The 14,512-nt window shown below is 45.9% G+C and overlaps 1 long non-coding RNA gene across 1 annotated transcript in view; it reads right to left on the bottom strand.

Moving 5' to 3' along the window:
• Positions 1-9,955: 9,955 nt before the first annotated feature.
• The window catches only part of LOC308308386, a 7,561-nt gene continuing 3,004 nt past the window's right edge, over positions 9,956-14,512 (bottom strand). The window contains exons 2-5 of the long non-coding RNA XR_013963282.1: positions 14,091-14,187; positions 12,202-12,265; positions 10,379-10,522; positions 9,956-10,072 (exon numbers count right to left, since the gene is read on the bottom strand). This is a non-coding gene — a long non-coding RNA (uncharacterized lncRNA). The remainder of the gene's footprint in view (positions 10,073-10,378; positions 10,523-12,201; positions 12,266-14,090; positions 14,188-14,512) is intronic.

Genomic DNA, 14,512 nt, shown 5'->3' on the forward strand with positions numbered 1-14,512 from the left:
ATAAGAGCACTGTTTACCTACAGTATAATGTGCTGGTTTAACTGAACTTTGCAAAGCAACGGTGCAGCAGTCAGAGAATCGACATCTCCCTGGTCAGCTGCTGACTAAACTGACCCTCGATAACGATGTGGAAGTTTATCTGGAGCTCTTTGAGAGGACCACTGCTGGAGAGAGGTGTCCTGTAGCAGAGTGGGGTGGGATGCCTGTCCAGACTCCACATCTGTTTGGTGACTACTATAGAAATACTGTGTACCGATTTGCCTTCAGCCAGAAACACACACGCACTTTCAAGTATCATTTCTTCCATGGCCTAATGGGAAAGTATGTGCAAAATTCTACAGAGATCACACACTGCGTTCATGATTTGTGGCATTTTGTTCAAAACGGAGCACTGCAAACTTTAGAAGCCAATCTTAGCCAATCAGCATGGAACATGAAAAATTTGACACATCAGTTTGGTTTACTGTCAAACTAATTGTTCTGCAAAAGCCTCCTGTTGGCGCTATGACAGGCTGATCTGAAAAGATTGTCCAGAGGTTCTGCTCTGACATCCAGGGAGTGTGTGTACAGTTTCGCTGCGATCGGGCAAACGCTACCGGATATTAGCTGTTCACACACACACACACACACACACACACACACACACACACACACACACACACACACACACACACACACACACACACACACACACACACACACACACACACACACACACGGGCGCTGACACGGGCGGACGGACGGACAGGGTGCAAAACAGTCTCTGCCATGCCTTCAGCTTAGCAAAGACTAGTGCTTTTCTAAGTATACCACAGTCCCAGGAACTTTACACATGTAGATCACTTTGTTGTGTTATATTGCTGTGCATATTGTAAAGGAGGATTCACTTACTCTGTGTGTGGAGGTCCACTGAAGTCAGGAGGTGCCCATCTAGAATGGTCACTCTTCATAGACACAAGGCTGGGTGTTGGAGACTCTGCTCTGTGGCGTTTGGCACAACTCTGACTATTATCCATCTCTAGGTCTTTATTAAACCTGTTAGGGTTACAGTCAATGAAATAGATCATCTCTAGGTCTTTATTAAACCTGTCAGGGTTACAGTCAATGAAATAGATCATCTCTAGGTCTTTATTAAACCTGTCAGGGTTACAGTCAATGAAATAGCTCATCTCTAGGTCTTTATTAAACCTGTCACGGTTACAGTAAATTAAATAGATCATGTCTAGAGTTTTATTAAACCTGTCAGGGTTACAGTCAATGAAACAGATCATCTCTAGGTCTTTATTAAACCTGTCAGGGTTACAGTCAATGAAATAGATCATCTCTAGGTCTTTATTAAACCTGTCAGGGTTACAGTCAATGAAATAGCTCATCTCTAGGTCTTTATTAAACCTGTCACGGTTACAGTCAATTAAATAGATCATGTCTAGAGTTTTATTAAACCTGTCAGGGTTACAGTCAATGAAATAGCTCACCTCTAGGTCTTTATTAAACCTGTCACGGTTACAGTAAATTAAATAGATCATGTCTAGAGTTTTATTAAACCTGTCAGGGTTACAGTCAATGAATTAGTTAACCTGGCTGTAAATTGATTCACTTACTCTGTGTGTGGAGGTCCACTGAAGTCAGGAGGTGCCCATCTAGAATGGTCACTCTTCATAGACACAAGGCTCGGTGTTGGAGACTCTGATCTGTGGCTGTTGGAGCCAAAATGATTTGCATTTATTTAGTTTTCTTTATTTAAACTAGACCAGGTCAACCTGGTTGTGCCAGACCACCTGTCTGTCATCATCATTTATGACATCATGCCTTTTGTAGGCATGTCATCATCATGTCATCATCATATATACCCTTTATATAGAAAAGGAACAGACCGACATTTGCTTATGTAGGCCTACCCATTTCATGGGTCTGGCAATTAATGGTCTGGACTTGTTACTAGAAATGACATCATCTCAATATTACAGTAGGTGGTTGCTATGGTTGCACATGTCAATCTGTCAATCAGTTGGTTGCTATGGTTACTGATATACGGTATATACCCTGCAGTGGGTGATTGCAGTCAGGTGTGCAATGAGTTTGGAAGCAAACAATTTTCGACCGTGTTTCCATGGCCGTATATAGGTCGGCATTCAATGTTTTTGTATATATTTTTGGGTGTTGTTGGTTTTGATGCAATAAAAGGATTGGCATATCCAACTTTATATCACTGCTGTGGGGATTGGATTTTCATGGACATGCGTCAAACTTTGTAAACACTTATTGCCCCTCGCTTGCTAACCCTATAGGTAAAGGGCTCTACACTGGCATTTGGCAGAACTCTGACTTTCATCCATCTGTAGGTCTTTATTAAACCTGTCAGGGTTACAGTCAATGAAATAGATCATCTCTAGGTCTTTATTAAACCTGTCAGGGTTACAGTCAATGAAACAGATCATCTCTAGGTCTTTATTAAACCTGTCAGGGTTACAGTCAATGAAACAGATCATCTCTACGTCTTTATTAAACCTGTCAGGGTTACAGTCAATGAAACAGATCATCTCTAGGTCTTTATTAAACCTGTCAGGGTTACAGTCAATGAAACAGATCATCTCTAGGTCTTTATTAAACCTGTCAGGGTTACAGTCAATGAAACAGATCATCTCTAGGTCTTTATTAAACCTGTCAGGGTTACAGTCAATGAAACAGATCATCTCTACGTCTTTATTAAACCTGTCAGGGTTACAGTCAATGAAACAGATCATCTCTAGGTCTTTATTAAACCTGTCAGGGTTACAGTCAATGAAACAGATCATCTCTAGGTCTTTATTAAACCTGTCAGGGTTACAGTCAATGAAATAGATCATCTTTAGGTCTTTATTAAACCTGTCAGGGTTACAGTCAATGAAATAGATAACCTGTAACTTGATTAACTTACTCTGTGTGTGGAGGTCCACTGAAGTCAGGAGGTGCCCATCTAGAACGGTCACTCTTCATAGACACAAGGCTGGGTGTTGGAGACTCTGATCTGTGGCGTTTGGCAGAACTCTGACTTTCATCCATCTCTAGGTCTTTATTAAACCTGTCAGGGTTACAGTCAATGAAATAGATCATCTTTAGGTCTTTATTAAACCTGTCAGGGTTACAGTCAATGAAACAAATCATCTCTAGGTCTTTATTAAACCTGTCAGGGTTACAGTCAATGAAATACAATAATGTATGTGTTTGTTAATACAGTATTTATCATGAATGATTTATGCTCTTTGAATTGCTTATATAGATAATCTAGAATCCACATTGAACCTGGACATGTCATTTTAAGTCTGACATTTTAAAAATAAAATAGAAGATCTACAAGCACAACTCATCACAATGCAATGTATTATGAGCTAGTAGATCTGTTCCTGTTGGTACTTTTGCATGACACTGTCAGGTGTGTGTGTGTGTGTGTGTGTGTGTGTGTGTGTGTGTGTGTGTGTGTGTGTGTGTGTGTGTGTGTGTGTGTGTGTGTGTGTGTGTGTGTGTGTGTGTGTGTGTGTGTGTGTGTGTGTGTGTGTGTGTGTGTGCGTGTGTGTGCGCACGAGTGTACCGGTACATGTGTGTTTTATTACCACAACCACATATGGGTAATGCATGCAGTTTACTATGACACTGATCCAGTGGAGCCTGACGCATAATCATTAAAGTTGACATTATTTGATTTGGTATAAAATCACCTCTAGGCAGAACACAGCCGATGTATTCTGTGAATTTATGAATCAAATATGGATTTGTCATGCTAAAATACTGAGAACCAGACCACGATGTCTGTTCAGTAGTTTGATAACAACTAAATGATGTGTTGTTTTCTGTGTTTTACATTCTGACCTGGGATCAGTAGAGTGGTGTCCATCTTTGAAGTGAATAGGTCTACCCATGGACCTGTCACTCTTCATGGAGACACAGCTGGGTACAGAAGACCCTGCTCTCTGCTGATGGACCCTGAGAGAAACAGAGGATCAACATGATTTTAAACAGGCGTTGACATTAAGTGTTGCCCCTGGCAGGTAAATAAAACTTTCAGGCCAGTGTAGTTTGCTTTCAGGACGGGGCAAGTGCTCATTTGAGAGGGGACGCAACAACCGTCTATAAACACACCACCAGATATCTGTCTAATCACTTGAACGTGGCCAGAGCGCTTTGTCTCTTGTGTAGAATTTAAGGGAAATCGCACACCGTGTTCATGATTTGAGGCGCCTGACATATCCGTTTGGTTTAATGACTATAGAAATACTGTGTACCGATTTACCTTCAGCCAGACACACGCACACACGCACGCACTTTCAAGTATCATTTCTTCCTCGGCCTAATGGGAAAGTATGTGCAAAATATCACAGAAATCACACACTGTGTTCATGATTTGTGGCATTTTGTTCAAAACGGAGCACTGCAAACTTTAGAAGCCAATCTTAGCCAATCGGCATGGAATATGAAAAATTTTACAAATCAGTTTGGTTTACTAACTGTTCTGCAAAAGTCAGCCTCCTGGTGGAGCTATGACAGGCCGATCTGAAAAGATTGTCCAGAGCTTCTGCTCTGACATCCAGGGAGTGTGTGTACAGTTTCGCTGCGATCGGGCAAACGCTGCCGGAGATTAGCTGTTCACACACACACACACACACACACACACACACACACACACACACACACACACACACACACACACACACACACACACACACACACACACACACACAGACACACACGGACGGACGGACGGACAGACAGACAGGGCGCAAAACGGTAGGTTCCGTACGGAACCATTGTTTATTTAGATATGGAAGGATGACCTCCCACTTGGGTAATGACGCCCCCTGGCGATCATTCAGAGAAACTACTTCAGCTCCCGTACTAACGTAGGTAGGAAGGGCCTGTCACTCAAACCGGAGTGACCCGCCTCCAGGCTATATAAACCCCCGGAGGCGGAAGTAACATCCTCTTAATACCACTCTCTGCCACATTCAGTGAAACAGAGGGGCATTACGTGGGAGGTCATCCTTCCATATCTAAGTAAACAATGGTTCCGTACGGAACCTACCGTTTACTGTCAATATTCCAGGATGACCTCCCACTTGGGATTCTTAAACTCCCCTCTAAGCCACAACCTACTCTCATACCCCCACACACCCCTCATACGGGTGAGCACAGCCCAAACGGGCGTGACCCATCACCCAGAAGGTCCCAGGCCCACCGGACCTGGGTGTGAAGGCATGAGAAAATAAAGAGAGACCCTGACAGACCGAAGTCCGCCTCATTCAACTAAATGAAAAGGACAAGTCCGCCTTATAAGTAAGACACACTATATAAGGAAAACACAGGGTCCCCCCAAAGTACCCCAGGTGGCTACATGCCCACCTGTGGGAGGGGAAGATCCGACTCCTCTATGACGTAGAGGAGGCAACTGCACCCAGAACCGAATGCGCTAGCGAAGAGGATTCGATATCCAGGTGATAGTAGGCTGCAAAGGTAGAAGGCGAAGACCAATTCGCCGAAACACAAATCTCCTGAACGGAGACTCCCTTTGCCAGTGCCCACGAAGTAGCCACACCTCTAGTGCTATGGGCTTTAAGTGCCGCCGGCACTTCCACACCCGCACTAGAGTAAGCCAGCCTAATAGCATCCACAATCCACCTCGAAAGAGTGGGTCTAGACACCGGCTTTCTGACAAGAACATTGCCCATTTCTACAAAGAGCTGAGAAGAAGCTCTAGAACCAGCAGTCCTGTCACAGTAGGCCTTCAATGCCCTGACAGGACAAAGGCAATTCAGCCGTTCATCCTCCACCGAGACAAACGGAGGAGGATGAAAAGCCAGAAGAACAACAGGCTCCTTAGGAACCACCATGTTCTTAGGAACAAACTTAAGATGAGGCTTGAGCAACACCTTGAGATCATTGTTCATAAACTGCATGCACTCCGCAGACACCGAGAGAGCTTGCAGGTCACCAACTCTTTTAGCCGTGGCCAAAGCCAGCAAAAGAGCCGTCTTGAAACTCAAAAGTTTCAAAGGCATCCCTACAAGCGGCTCAAAGGGAGCCCGACATAGGCCCCCTAGAACCACCTGCAGATCCCAAACTGGGAACAAAGACCTAGTCACCGGCCTCAAACGTTCAACTCCTTGCATGAACTTGATGACCTCCGGGACTTTAGAAGGTGCCTTGCCCGCCACCCCCAGGTGACAGGCATTAATAGCCGCCAAATACCCCCTAAGGGTAGAAAATGCTAGACCACTTCTCAAGCGGTTCTGCATAAATTCCAGAATTTCCTGGGCTGACGCCACATGAGCCACCACAGGTGGAACACGCGACTCACACCAGTCCTCAAAGGCATTCCACCTTCCATCATAAGACGCCCTCGTAGAGGGCGCCTTAGCACTCTGAATGGTATCAACCACTTCAGAAGAAAAACCGGCTGCCAGCAGGTTTAACCTTTCACGTGCCAAACCCACAGGTCTAGGACCTGCAGGTCTTGGTGGAAGATCTCCCCCCTGGCCTGACTCAACAGGTCCCTGCACCGAGGCAGCTGCCAACCCGGTTCGCAAAGGAGAGGGGCGATCGCCGATCTCCACGTGCCCTTGTAGGGGGCCACCAGGAGCATCTCCAGACCGAACCTCCTGACTCTCTCCAGAGTGGGTCGGATTAAGTCGAAGGGGGGAAACGCGTACAGTAGACCTCTCGGCCACGTGTGCGCTAAGGCGTCCAACCCCAAGGGAGGACTGCCCTTCACCGCGAAGAACAACGGACACTTCGTATTCTCCGCTGACGCAAACAGGTCCGCCACTGGCTGACCAAACTTGCGAAAAATCTGGCTCACCACCCTGGGGTGGAGAGACCAATCCTCGTAGCGAGGACCTCCCCTGGACAGGAGATCTGCTCCGCTGTTGAGGAGACCTGGGACGTGTGAGGCCCTGATCGACTTGAGGCGCGACAAGCACCAAACCGTCAATTCTCGAGCCAGACGGTCCAGTGGCAACGACGACAGTCCCCCCTGTTTGTTGACATAAAACATGGCCGTCGTATTGTCTGTCCTGACCAGGACGTGACAATGCAAAATCCAAGGCTCGAAATGCTTGAGCGCCAGGAGTATAGCCATCAACTCCAAATAGTTGATGTGACGACCCCTCATCTCCAGAGGCCAAAGCCCCTGCGCTGTGCGCCCCTCGAAAGTGGCTCCCCATCCACTGAGACTGGCGTCTGTCGTGATCGACTTGTGGGAAACCACCTCGCCAATCGAGACTCCGCTGGTGAGGAATCCCTCCACCAGCCACGGAGACAGGGCGATCGCGCAGGAAGGGGAAACCGTAACCTTCTTGTACTTCAAGGAGGGCGGGATCCCGAGGGATAACATCCATCTTTGAAAAGGTCTCATATGAAACCTGCCCAAACGCAACAGATGTACTGCGGAAGCCATCATTCCCGTCAGTACCATGCAACTCCTGTAAGTGACCTCCTGGCCCACTTGAAAGGAGTCGAGACATTCCCGAAACCTGTCCACCCTCTCCTCTGAGAGACGGGCCGACATGTCGGATGAGTCCAGAAGGACCCCAATGAATGTAAGACGACTTGCTGGAGTCAGCATGCTCTTGCCGTGGTTGACTATGAAACCTAAGGCCTTCAGGTGAGCCAAAACCACTTGTGTGTGACGCGCCACTTCGTGGGCGGAGCTCGCTGAAATCATCCAATCGTCGATGTACGTCGCCAACCTGACGCCCTGCTGTCTCAGCGGGGCGATGGCTGCTTCGGTCACTTTCACGAAAACCCTCGGGCTCAGTGACAGACCGAAAGGGAGTACTGTATACTCGTACAGGCGACCCTCGAAGGCGAACCGAAGGAATTTCCTGTGTGGGGGATAAATCTGGACGTGCTGATAAGCATCCTTCAGATCCACTGAACAGTGGAAATCCCCTTGCCTGACCGACCGTAACATGGTGGGTACTGTTAGCATCCTGAAAACGTACTTCTTCAGGTACACGTTTAGTGCCTTTAGGTCCAGGATGGGACGTAGCCCCCCCCCCTTTTTGGGCACCAGGAAATAACGGCTCCAAAATCCCATGCGGGATTGGGTCCTGTCCAGCTCCACTATAGCACCCTTGCTTAGCAATGAGCTGATCTCTTCTCTCAAAAGACTTGCTTTTAAACCACGTGCTCTGGTATGAATAACCCTGCTCGAAAGCGGGGGTATATCTGCGAACTGTAACCTGTAACCCCTGGTTATCGTTCGAAATACCCAATGGCTCGGGTTGCATAACTTCCACTGGCGCGCACAGCGTGCTAGCGTGTTTTGAGCGAGAGAAACCCCACCACTGTGCTTCCGTGACGGCGGAGCTTTTTGGCGGCCGGACCGGAAGTGGGGAACCTGCGTATCCGTATCCGGAACGACCGGATGCGGAGCGCAAGGGTTCAATAGGCCGCATGGCGGAAACACCTTCTGGTTGTACCGCTTGACTAGCGGAGCTATTTTGCGGCGGGACCGGAAGTGGGGAACCTGCGTATCCGTATCCGGAACACCCGGATGCGGAGCGCGGGGGTTCAATAGGCCGCAAGGTGGGAACACCTTCTGATTGTACCGCTTGACTAGCGGAGCTCTTTTGCGGCCGGACCGGAAGCGGGGAGCTAGCGAATCCGTATCCGGTGAAACCGGAAGCGTTCGGTTTTCGCTCGATAGAGCGACAGGAAGAGCAAAGCGATTCGACTGATAAACAGACTCGCCCACAACTAAAGCATTCTCCCCTGACAGGAGAGGAACTTTTACGTTTAATACCTGCTCTAAGGCCTTTATGCTTGTCCCTTGACCCGGGCTCATAGTAGGCCGACAGAATTTCTGACTCAAGGTTAAATTCATAGCATCGCTCACGCGAGGGAAAATCCACTCGCGCGCATGAGGAACCATATAATTGTTTGACGTTAACATTACTGGTTGCTGATAAAACCTCTGACTGATTAAAGAGTCCTGACGGGACTCCATCATTCTTACAGGTCTAAACACTTGAACGTGGCCAGAGTGCTCTGTCTTCTGGTCTGTGGAATGTAAAATAAGAGCACTGTTTATCTATAATGTGCTGGTTTAACTGAACTTTGCAAAGGAACGGCGCAGCAGTCAGAGAAACGACATTCCCCTGGTCAGCTGCTGACTAAACTGACCCTCGATGACGATGTGGAAGTTTATCTGGAGCTCTTTGAGAGGACCACTGCTGGAGAGAGGTGTCCTGTAGCAGAGTGGGGTGGGATGCCTGTCCAGACTCCAGATGTATCAGTAATCAATGATGTGAACTTCACTGTTCTGCATCTCAAAAAACAATATTTTGGCAAAGGAAAACCTCAGACCAGGATAAGAAAAAGAAATGACACATCAGAGAGAAATTAGTATTAATTTGGTGTCGGACCTTGTCGTCCTGCTTTAGGAGGACCGAGCTGTGTACTTTTTGCCCCGTGCAAGGCTCCAATGAGTAAGAATTACCCTAATTAAAGTGAAACTCGATTTGACGATTTCCTATTTTTTAAATCGTCCAAAGGAAAAAACCCGGATTTCGATTAAAAATCGATTAATCGAAAAACCCTGCGCGCACGCACGCACGCACGCACGCACGCACGCACGCACGCACGCACGCATGCACATTCAAGTATCATTTCTTCCTCGGCCTAATGGGAAAGTGCGTGCAACATTTCACGGAAATCACACGCTGTGTTAGTGATTTGTGTCGTTTTGTTCAAAACGGATCACTGCAAACATTCAGTTTCACTGGACGGACGGACGGACAGACAGACAGACAGGGTGCAAAACAGTCTCTGCCATGCCTTCAGCCTAGAGAGGACTAGTGCTTTGCTAAGTACCCACAGTCACAGGAATCTTATACATGTAGATCACTTTGTTGTGTTATATTGCTGTGTATATTGTAAAGGAGGATTCACTTACTCTGTGTGTGGAGGTCCACTGAAGTCAGGAGGTGCCCATCTAGAATGGTCACTCTTCATAGACACAAGGCTGGGTGTTGGAGACTCTGCTCCTTGGCGTTTGGCAGAACTCTGACTTTCATCCATCTCTAGGTCTTGATTAAACCTGTCAGGGTTACAGTCAGTAAAATAGATCATCTCTAGGTCTTTATTAAACCTGTCAGGGTTACAGTCAATGAAATAGATCATCTCTAGGTCTTTATTAAACCTGTCAGGGTTACAGTCAATGAAATAGATCATCTCTAGGTCTTTATTAAACCTGTCAGGGTTACAGTCAATGAAACAGATCATCTCTAGGTCTTTATTAAACCTGTCAGTGTTACAGTCACGAAAAGGATCTTCTTTAGGTCTTTATTAAACCTGTCAGGATTACAATCAATGAAATAGATAACCTGTAACTTGATTAACATACTCTGTGTGTGGAGGTCCACTGAAGTCAGGAGGTGCCCATCTAGAACAGTCACTCTTCATAGACACAAGGCTGGGTGTTGGAGACTCTGCTCTGTGGCGTTTGGCACAACTCTGACTTTCATCCATCTCTAGGTCTGTATTAAACCTGTCAGGGTTACAGTTTGATTGATTGATTGTATTAGAAGGTTGCATAGGGAAATGTACAGTTTCATGACAGTTCAAATCAATGGTACAAGGTCAACTAAAAGGAGATCCTAGTAAGCTTCATGGCTTCTTTAAACAGGGACCACTTTAAGTATCTCATTGAAAGACAGATGGATAGAACACAGTACTTTGCATAGGATATCATCAATAACAAAAGGGGGGGGGGAGCAGTCATAAAGAAGAAGAAAGAAAAGGGAAAAAAATGTATATATTTACAGTGAAAAACGGGAGGTAAGTATGAGCTTAGTCTATTACAGGTTTTGAGTAGCAGCCGTCTGTCGAAGTATTAGCTCCTTTCTGAACCTCTCACTCCGCTGCGCTACGAGATGAGGTTCCTGCTCATAACATACTCAAATGAGCTTTTTCCGGGGGTAGTTCGCCAGGTTATAAACCGCTCTTACCGTCACCAAGCGTTGTATCCAAAAAGAAATGGTCCTATACTCGTCTCCTGCATGTCAACTTTACTTCAACAATACTTTAAACACGCTCGTTTTGTCAGCCCGTTCTGTGTTTTTTGTCAGCCTGTTGCCATTTCTCGCTCCGACCGCTTGGTTGCTGCAACACAGATTATAATGGCGAGTCACGTGACTGCTTCCATAACATTTCACTGGGAAAAAAACAGAACGGGCTGACAAAATGAGCGTGTATTGTTTCCACAAATCGACAAAATGAGCGTGTATTGTTTCCACAAATCGCTTGGATTACCCCCGCCACTAAAAAAGTAGACATGCAAGAGACGGGTATAGGACCATTTCTTTTTGGATACAACGCTTGGTGACGGTAAGAGCGGTTGATAACCTGGCGAACTACCCCCGGAAAAAGCTCATTTGGGCATGTTATGAGCTCATCTCGTAGCGCAGCGGAGTAAGAGGTTCAGAAAGGATCTAAGGAAGTACTGTGTCAGACCACATGGGTATCTTGGTGGTGTAGTGTATCTTGTACACCATTATTTTGTCAGGTACATGGGTATCTTGGAGGTGTAGTGTATCTTGTACACCATTATTTTGTCAGGTACATGGGTATCTTGGTGGTGTAGTGTATCTTGTACACCATTATTTTGTCAGGTACATGGGTATCTTGGAGGTGTAGTGTATCTTGTACACCAGTATTTTGTCAGGTACATGAGTATCTTGGTGGTGTAGTGTATCTTGTACACCAGTATTTTGTCAGGTACATGAGAATCTAGGTGGTGTAGTGTATCTTGTACACCAGTATTTTGTCAGGTAAATGAGTATCTTGGAGGTGTAGTGTATCTTGTACACCAGTATTTTGTCAGGTACATGAGAATCTAGGTGGTGTAGTGTATCTTGTACACCAGTATTTTGTCAGGTAAATGAGTATCTTGGTGGTGTAGTGTATCTTGTACACCAGTATTTTGTCAGGTACATGAGTATCTTGGTGGTGTAGTGTATCTTGTACACCAGTATTTTGTCAGGTACATGAGAATCTAGGTGGTGTAGTGTATCTTGTACACCAGTATTTTGTCAGGTAAATGAGTATCTTGGAGGTGCAGTGTATCTTGTACACCAGGCCCATTGCAAGATGCTGTACTCTGTCAGCTACAGTCAATGAAATAGATCAGACAGACAGACAGACAGACAGACAGACAGACAGACAGACCTCTTAAGTTCTCCAGGATCCAACTCCTCTCTCTCCCCTGAACCACTCATTGTAGAGCAGAGACCTTTCAGAGAGAGAGAGAGAGAGAGAGAGAGAGAGAGAGAGAGAGAGAGAGAGAGAGAGAGAGAGATTGTGTGTCAGTTGGACTCATTCTTTACATCAGAGGTTAATTTAGAACAATTTGGTTCCTTTTGTACACTCAGAGTTACACATTTAAGGGTCCATTTGGTTCCTATTCTATTTACACACTCATGGAACCAAATGGACCCTTACAGGTCTACTCCTGCCAGGGGCAGGGAGTCAAACACTACCCAGACCACAATGCACACACAGAGCAACAATCTGGCCATAACACACGTCTCAATACTAGAAAGAAGTCTGTTGCCTTTTATGTCCATAATGGAGATGCTGTGTCTCATGTGGTCTATGATGTCAAACATCTATGATGTCAGTCATCTCCATATTTGGAAAGTTAGATCTTTTCATTTTCTCATTCGAGTCAATGAGGAATATGAATTCACAAATACATTAATATAAATTAAACTATATAACATATCTCTTAGCAAAGAAGATGATTCCTGATGTTGGATTTGACACATGGTCCAAGTGTTTGCCCCCAAAACTGCAGGAGGAGTAGCACGGCAAAATAAAGATTATCTGAAAATGTTTGCTCTAACGGCTCATGATTGTTATTTTAATATCCTTTGAGGTAAACAATGTGTTTGATGGTTGACTATTCAGGGATGTGTTCATTATTATGTGTTCATTATCTACAGCCGCGACCCCCAAAAGAATCATATTTTAAGTGGGCTGAAACCTAGCATCATTTAAATATTCTCAAACGCCACAATTTCACGACATGAACAACCGGAATCTGTGCAGCCCTTTACTTAGCTGTGAGAGCCTGTGATCACACAAACGCAAGCACGCAGGCACTCACACATGCACTCAGACTCACAGGCACACACACTCGCACGCACACACGCACACGCACACACACTAGGGGTTCAGACTTCAAGGACTCTTCCGGTTCTCCACCCCATCGCTCCTGAGCCACTGCCACCATTTCAGCTCCGCTGTAAGATGATGTCACATGGCAACACATGTGACGTGAATACAACAGATCTACAAGCTGTAGGTGTTGCATGTGGCAACACACTGTGAGCTTGTAGATCTGCTATTTTCAGTACTTGACAGACACTGCCATACAAAGCATAATTTGGGCTTGTTTTTTCCTCTTGTCACCTCTCCATCTCCACCACATGAGGGCAGTGTAGTGACAATTTAACTGTTAACCTTTTTAAAAAGACGAGAGAGTGTTTTTTACTGGTGATTCAGTCAGAGTGTATGAAAGGGTGCGCTCGTTTTATTGTCCACGACATTGCAAGCGGCGCGAAGGCCAGCGGACCTTGGTCCTGCTCTTCGCCCCCGAGCGCCGCAGGCGCGAGTGGCCGCGAAGAGCGGGCCAGGGCCGCGCGGCCGGCGGAGCGCCGCGCGAGTTACGAAGCCGTGGTGAATGCAATCGTTATATTTATGCCCAGGCCGTAAGGCCTGGGCAAGCCCACGATAAACGCCCGCGCAGTCCGGTGCGCATTTCCGAACGCACCCTTTCCCCACACTCGGACTGAAACTGACTGAAACACCAGTAAAAAACACCATCCCTTAAAAAGACCTTCACTGCATCAAAAGTAATCAACAAACTATGCTATACAAACTGATCAAACATTGGTCAGATTGTCAAATAATATAAGAGGCAAACATTTTCAAAATGTCATAATAATGCATCGCATTATCATGATATTACTTTTAGGCCAATTGTTATTATGTTTAACTTGACATGCACCTATTAGTGTGGTTTTATTATAGAAATAAAATACATTTCTACTCACTCTCTTCACAAGTTTTAACAGCAAAATGTCCGTCTTCTGTCTGTGTGCGTCCTGTTCACCATCTATCTCTCTCTGTCTGTCCGTCTGTCTCTCCTTACTGTGAAAAAGATCCAAATAACAAAGAACAGAAACTTTTCTCTCTGTTTTTGGGAGAGAGAAAGTGTGGGGGGGGGAGGAGATAGAGAGAGAGAGAGAGAGAGAGAGAGAGAGAGAAAGAGAGAGAGCGAGAGCGAGAGAGAGAGAGGCGTGTCTGTACCTAACCTCACCTGAACCTGGAGAGAGAGAGATTTTTTTTTTCTTCACTTTGGTTCCTGACAAACAAGTTCTAACAATAGAGAATAAAGACAGATAAATATCTCTCTGCACCACACACACACACACACACACACACACACACACACACACACACACACACACACACA

The sequence above is a fragment of the Nannobrachium achirus genome (genome assembly GCF_963921795.1).
Source record: "Nannobrachium achirus genome assembly, chromosome: 23".
Taxonomy (NCBI): domain Eukaryota; kingdom Metazoa; phylum Chordata; class Actinopteri; order Myctophiformes; family Myctophidae; genus Nannobrachium; species Nannobrachium achirus.